The sequence below is a fragment of the Phyllobates terribilis genome, unplaced genomic scaffold, assembly GCF_046119375.1.
Source record: "Phyllobates terribilis strain yellow unplaced genomic scaffold, ASM4611937v1 Scaffold_8__6_contigs__length_399053987, whole genome shotgun sequence".
Taxonomy (NCBI): domain Eukaryota; kingdom Metazoa; phylum Chordata; class Amphibia; order Anura; family Dendrobatidae; genus Phyllobates; species Phyllobates terribilis.
The window spans coordinates 328,619,870-328,626,883 of NW_027362768.1; the positions used below are offsets into that span (position 1 = coordinate 328,619,870).

Sequence of the window (7,014 nt, forward strand, 5' to 3'; positions counted from 1 at the left end):
TGTGTTCCTCTAGCTCCTCCCCTCCCCATAGAATCTTATAAGCACCAAGTGTCATCTCCTATCTCAGTAATGGGAAAATGTCCTCATTGAATACAAATTTTGAAAGATTTTACCATGATTTGAGAATGAGAGACCAATCCAGGAGGAGAAAGAAGTAGATTTCAGTGATGATATATAATATTTTCATGTGTACTATTATATTAAAAATTAAAATGGTTACTCTTTAATGAGCTTAGACAAATGTATTTCACATTTTTTTTATAAAATGGTATTTCTCTATTCTTTGCTATAACTGCCATTTTTTTAATCTACTCCAAGCGTCAATGATTATCATGACATGTTGAAAGGAGCAGATCACATTGACTTTTGAGAATAAGTCCTCATGAGTTGGTCCTATGTACCTCATGGGAGAACCAATGGCACAGAAACCAGTGATTGATGCATATGAATCGGGCGAGTTTGAATTTTTTCTTAACTTGTTTCCCTTGTGACCACTTGCGCCACAGTTGCTCTCCTGTCTAAAGCCTAGGAAACTTGTAATAAGTACCTCCAGGATTAGTCTCTTTTTCATCTATCTTCTAGGCCCTTCTCAACACTGTTCAGTGCTGTGAATTCACCTTGATGCCATTTACTTCTCACCTACTTCTCCAACCTTTCTATCCTCTGTGATTCCCTCCACCCGAATTATGCAGACTTTATTTTGTTTGCAACAATGGAAGTAAAACAAATGTAGACTAACCTTAACATTGTATTTTCCTTGCAGAACAATAGAGCAGATGACTATATTCTCGTTCCTTAATGGAAATGTCACGAGCCTGAGGTATTGCTTTGTGTTTCTATTACTGCAGTATTCATACAGTATACATTGAACTAATTTATAACAACTAAACAAAAAAGTTATACTATGAATACTAAATGCACAAAAAAAAAAAAATAAATTCTCTCGAAGGGGCAGTAAAAGCAGTTGGGAGATAACATCTATGGTGTTCCTTGAGGTTCTTCTTTGCAAAAACAATGGGGCTTTGTCCACTTTCTTAAAGGGGTATTTTCAAGTTTGGAACTTATCCTTTATCCATAGAATAGGGAATAACTTCCCGATCGATGGGTGTCCGTCGGCTGGGGCCTCCACCAATCCTGAGAACCAGAGTTCTGAAGAGCCCTGTGTCAATGGAGCAGTCGTTGATCATTTGCACCTCTTCTTCATTCATTCTTAATCAAAGACAATAGAGCTGCCCTTGGCTGGTCTTCGGCACCCTCATAACAATGAGTGGAGTGGCAATGCACATGATCAACCACTGCTCTATTCACATAGGCCTGATTCTCGGGATCGGTGTGGGTCCCAGCAGTTGGTCCCTCAGTTTTTGGAAAGCCCTTCCCTATTCCATTGATGATAGATACCTTACAAACTTAAGAATACCCCTTTAATATGTCACATGTCCACTTTTGTCTTGCTTTGAGATTTTTTTTTGTCTCCTCCTTTCATAGACAGTTTGCTTCCTAAACAAAGAAGACGGAGCATGAAGCTCAGTAGACCACTGTGGACCTCGTTATTCTGGTTGAGGCCCAGCTCATTGATACTCAAAAAAGAAGCACATCACTTTGAAAACCAAGTCAAAAATATCCAGTTTGGCTAATAGGAGGAGAGCCAGTTTGCAAAAATGACTTGTGACGTTTCTAACCTTCTGAAATCTCCTAGGACTGTGTCCAACCAGCTCTTTAATGCAAACATAGTCTTAGTAAAGTCAATGTGACCTCTACATATATGGCTGTGGTTAAATGGATGGTAACCATTCTTCACTGCTCTGCTGTCACACACACTATCTGTACATTATAATCAGTTTTTGGGCTTCTTCTTCACGATTTTTATTGCCAAGCTGTGATATCCTCTCTCTAAACAAATTCACCCAAAAATGGCTGCTGTATTCCCTGCCTCGGCTTTTAAGCAGGCTGTGCTATACCATATGATGATGCGATGTGATAGCGACAACGCATTATTGGGAAGCCCGCCTGGTTGATCCTGATGCCATGCAACCTTTCTCTGGCTGATGCAATCTTCTGCATTGTGGAAAATAGAGGCAAATATTTTTGGGGATTATTTGAATTCAAATATGGCATGTACCAAAATTTGCCACTTTAATATAACAAGTGATGCAAATTAATGAAAAATTCTCCCCATTGGATTCTCATTTCTACTCATCTCTATCAAGCAATGTGGCAGAGGTAAAAGTAGGTTAAAATCAGGACAAAAATGTAAGACTGGCATGTCCTTAATGACAGCTATGAGGAAGTGCCCGTGGGGTTCAGTAAACCTACTTTCTGCTTTTACCTCTACAGCATAGCTATACTGAGTGATCATGATGATGATGATGATGAGGATGATGATGATGAGGTTAGGCATAGATGCTCATGACAAGATCATCGTTTTGCCTATACAAGTCACTAGTGCGGCCGAACTTCTATACTGGAGCTCAAAATTGTACCCAGTATCGAAGACGGACATTGGTGGACTAGAGCGGGTGCAGAGAAGAGTGACCAAGGTTATTAAGGGAATGGGTGGTCAGCAGTAATAAGACAAGGTTATCAAACTTGGGGTAATTCAGTTCGGAAAAACAAAGTAGTGGCAAACTTATTACAATGTACAAATTTATGAGGGGGCAGTACAGAGATCTTTTTAAATGATCTTTTCACACCTAAGCTTGCAATGATGATAAGGGGGCATCCTTTACGTCTAGAGGAAAGAAAGTTTAATCATAATCACAGAAGGTGATTCTTTACTGTAAGAGCAGTGAGACTATGGATTCTTCATTGTAAGAGCAGTGAGATTATTGAAGTCTCTGCCACGTGATGTTGTAATGGTTGTGTAAGGAGATGAACATACTGCCCACGTTCCCCCTTGAAGAGGAAGTGTAATGTTGTGTAATGTGAATTGTGATATGCATTAATAATGTTGGCATTGTGCATTGCCCAACTGTAGGGAGAGTTAGAATTGACGATAGGGAGTAGCCCTGAGTGGGGGAGAGGCTAAGTTGAAGGGACAGAGTGAGACAGTTTCCTGTCAAAACGTCAGATAGGGCCCAATGTGCGTAGAAAGCGGACCTAAGGTCTGATGTGAGAAATGCCGCATGACGTGGGTGTCTCTAATGTGAGAGGAGACTGAGACAGAAGATAGCGAGATCCTAGTGGAAGGAAGGACAGAAATGATCGAAAGACAGAGTGGTCGACTGGAGACAGGTCTCCTGGAGAGGACTCTTAACAGTATGGCCCAGAGTTTATATCTTAGAGAGGTAACTTGAGATGAAGAGAGCACCCAGGTAGGAATTCCAGAGCATCAGGGACAGAGAAGATAAGTATAGGCCATATTTGCAGCATAGTTGCCTAGAAGGGAAAGACAACGCAGAACCGCAAATTGATAATAGAACTCTTGCTAACTGGACTGGGCTGTAATGAAGTAGAGAGGACAAGCAAGTAAAGAGGAAGGAATTGAAACTGTGTGTGTATTGTGAAGGAAACATTCATCAAGTTGTGTGCTTGCTATCTACTGTATATAATCCCCACTAAGTTATTTAGTAAAAAGTTTATTTTTGACTGATTGTCTCCCTTATTGAATTGTCAAGCATTTGGTCCTGGCCAACCAAAGTCAACGATTACATGTGGCTTACAAGGGCGTAGCGACCACATAGCACAAGTCCATACACCCAGCGAGGACCTCCACCTTCATGTAACGTGTCGGGGCGCAAGAGATGAGTACCTCGCCCATGGCTACAGAAACGCGCCACGTTACAGTTCAGTCACTACAAAACTACGAGGGTCTGGATGCCTTTCTTGAAAAATATATTATAGGTTATGGCTATTACATTTTGTGATGTGACGTTGATCCAGGGAACTAGTCTGATTGTTGTATGTGGAGCCGAGAAGGAATTTACCCCTAATATGGGGTAATTAGCATCTTCTCCATGGTGTTTTTGTCTTCCTTTGGATCAACATGTTAGGTTATAGGTTGAACTCGATGGATTTATATCTACTATAAGATGATAAACCAATGGAGAGGATTTATCATCCATTTGCACCATTAGTTAGGTGTCAAAAAGTGGCAATTTTTGCCACTTGCGCTAAACTTGCGACTTTCCAAAGTTAAGGGTGAGAGACTTATAATGGGTGAACAAAATTTTATTAAGTTTAAAGCTAAAAACTGGCGAAAGTCTAGGTATTTTCACATTTCTGGTTTTACGTGCTTCTAAAATGTGCAAATATTTTAAGAGAGCTGAATACTTTTCAATAAAATTTGCCACATTTTAATTTCATTCGATTTAGAAACAGGATATGAAAAAAAATTAATAAAACTCCATAATGTACAATACAGACCAAAATTTTGGACACATTCTCATTTAAAGATTTTTCTGTATTTTCATGACTATAAAAATTGTACATTCACACTGAAGGCATCAAAGCTATGAATTAACACATGTGGAATTATATACTTAACAAAAAAGTGTGAAACAACTGAAAATGTCTTATATTCTAGGTTCTTCAAAGTAGCCACCTTTTGCTTTGATGACTGCTTTGCACACTTTTGGCATTCTCTTGATGAGCTTCAAGAGGTAGTCACCGGAAATGGTTTTCACTTCGCAGGTGTGCCCTGTCAGGTTTAATAAGTGGGATTTCTTGCCTTATAAATGGGATTGGGGCCATCAGTTGTGTTGTGCAGAAGTCTGGTGGATACACAGATGATAGTCCTACTAAATAGACTGTTACAATTTGTATTATGGCAAGAAAAAAACAGCTAAGTAAAGAAAAATGAGTGGCCATCATTACTTTAAGAAATGAAGGTCAGTCAGTCCGAAAAATTGGGCAAACTTTGAAAGTGTCCCCAAATGCAGTTGCAAAAACCATCAAGCGCTACAAAGAAACTGGCTCACATGAGGACTGCCCCAGGAAAGGAAGACCAAGAGTCACCTCTGCTTCTGAGGATAAGTTTCTCCGAGTCACCAGCCTCAGAAATCGCAGGTTAACAGCAGCTCAGATTAGAGACCAGGTCAATGCCACACAGAGTTCTAGCAGCACACATATCTCTTCAACAACTGTTAAGAAGAGACTTTGTGCAGCAGGCCTTCAAGGTAAAATAGCTGCTAGGAAACCACTGCTAAGGACAGGCAACAAGCAGAAGAGACTTGTTTGGGCTAAAGAACACAAGGAATGGACATTAGACCAGTGGAAATCTGTGCTTTGGTCTGATGAGTCCAAATTTGAAATCTTTGGTTCCAACCACCGTGTTTTTGTGCGACGCAGAAAGGGTGAACGGATGGACTCTACATGCCTGGTTCCCCCCGTGAAGCATGGAGGAGGAGGTGTGATGGTGTGGGGGTGCTTTGCTGGTGACACTGTTGGCCATTTATTAAAAATTGAAGGCATACTGAACCAGCATGGCTACCACAGCATTTTGCAGCGGCATGCTATTCCATCAGGTTTGTGCTTAGTTGGACCATCATTTATTTTTCAACAGGACAATGACCCAAAACACACCTCCAGGCTGTGTAAGGGCTATTTGACCAAGAAGGAGAGTGATGAGGTGCAACGCCAGATGACCTGGCCTCCACAGTCACCAGACCTGAGCCCAATCGAGATGGTTTGGGGTGAGCTGGATCGCAGAATGAAGGCAAAAAGGGCCAACAAGTGCTAAGCATCTCTGGGAACTCCTTCAAGATTGTTGGAAGACCATTTCCGGTAACTACCTCTTGAAGCTCATCAAGAGAATGCCAAGAGTGTGCAAAGCAGTTATCAAAGCAAAAGGTGGCTACTTTGAAGAACCTAGAATATAAGACATATTTTCAGTTGTTTCACACTTTTTTGTTAAGTATATAATTCCACATGTGTTAATTCATAGTTTTGATGCCTTCAGTGTGAATGTACAATTTTCATAGTCATGAAAATACAGAAAAATCTTTAAATGAGAAGGTGTGTCCAAACTTTTGGTCTGTACTGTATATTGTTGCTTTGTCTGCAAAACTCTTGCCCATTCGGATTAAGTAAAGATCGACAAGCTCTGCCTTGCTTTTCAGCATCCGTACATCTATGTACACCCAATCATTTAAACGTTTTCATTAGGGTCAAGAATTTTACTGTAAAGCCTGAATGTTACAATTCCAATGGTAAAATCTTCCTATATATTAAAAACCAAGAAAACTTGGCAGCATATAATAGGAGATAATAGGAGCAAAGTTCGCTAGTCATTGCCTGCGGTCATAAAACAGTATATGACGTAGGGCAAACAAAAAAAACTTTATGATCTATTTAGTAAAGGGCGTATGAAAAAAATACGATTGAATTGTTAAAAGTAATAAAACAATTCCCAAATTTTTAAATTTAACCCCTTTGCCTCCTCCATCTTTAGGGACTTTACTCCGAGTCGAAGTCCCCAGAAGAGTATGATGACTTTGTAAAGAATTATTTTTGGACTTTGGCTTTTATTAATAGGTAGGCAAAGGCGTTTTCCATTACAAATATTGAATAGGCATGTAGTAACTTACTTGTAAGGCGGCGAATTCAGCTGATCAGAACAAGTCAGTTTTCGTCCAAGTGTGTCTCTTGGCAGAGCTGGTGATTTCTGAAGAACGATTCCTGTTTGACAAGCTAAGTGAAGGAAGCACATTACACTTTGCGAAGGGAGGAGATTGAGTCTGATAAACTGGAAATTCATGCAGCGTGCTGCTATTCTTAAAGTTGGATCACCTACCTGGTAGCACGCCCTGATTTGTAAGTTGTACTACCTCTGTGCCCTCCCTGCGCAGACACCTGACCCCTATACACAGGGTCACAGCAATCTAAGATTAGGAGTCAGACACAGTTTTTTTTAGACGTCTATGCAGCTCGCAAATATTTTCCCTCCTCTAGCGAGTAATTTTTGAGCTGAAAAAAAAAAATCAGACGTCTTTTTCAAGAACGATCTATATCACATGTAGTTTTTAACTCTAACAGTTTTTTTAACACTGATTTTGAAGTATTTTCTTTTTGTTAAAG

At 40.1% G+C, this 7,014-nt stretch overlaps 1 protein-coding gene across 2 annotated transcripts in view; it reads right to left on the minus strand.

The window, feature by feature from the left end:
- FAM3D (FAM3 metabolism regulating signaling molecule D) overlaps positions 1–6,706 on the minus strand; it is a 78,073-nt gene extending 71,367 nt beyond the window's left edge. Inside the window, exon 1 of one of the 2 annotated variants that reach the window (XM_073644643.1) lies at positions 6,525–6,705. The gene's annotated coding sequence lies outside the window, so the exon portion shown is untranslated. Of the gene's footprint in view, positions 1–6,524 lie in introns of both variants that reach the window. The other variant, XM_073644644.1, reaches the window with a different exon arrangement.
- Positions 6,707–7,014: the final 308 nt, after the last annotated feature.